Source organism: Ctenopharyngodon idella, chromosome 2 (assembly GCF_019924925.1).
Source record: "Ctenopharyngodon idella isolate HZGC_01 chromosome 2, HZGC01, whole genome shotgun sequence".
Taxonomy (NCBI): domain Eukaryota; kingdom Metazoa; phylum Chordata; class Actinopteri; order Cypriniformes; family Xenocyprididae; genus Ctenopharyngodon; species Ctenopharyngodon idella.
The window spans coordinates 5484638-5484894 of record NC_067221.1 but is presented as its reverse complement, the minus strand read 5'-3'; positions in this window follow the sequence as shown (position 1 = coordinate 5484894).

Genomic DNA, 257 nt, shown 5'->3' with positions numbered 1-257 from the left:
TACTAAAAACATATTTGAAACAGTTCATGTGAGTTCTGTGGTTTTATCTTAATATTATAAAGCGATAAGAATACTTTTTGTGCACCAAAAAAAACAAAATAAAGAATTTTTAACAATATCTATGGGCCGATTTCAAAACACTGCTTCATGAAGCTTCTGAGCTTCATGAATCTTTTGTTTCGAATTAGTGATTCGGATCTCTTCTCAAACGGCTAAACTGCTGAAATCACGTGACTTTGGCGCTCCGATTCACTGAT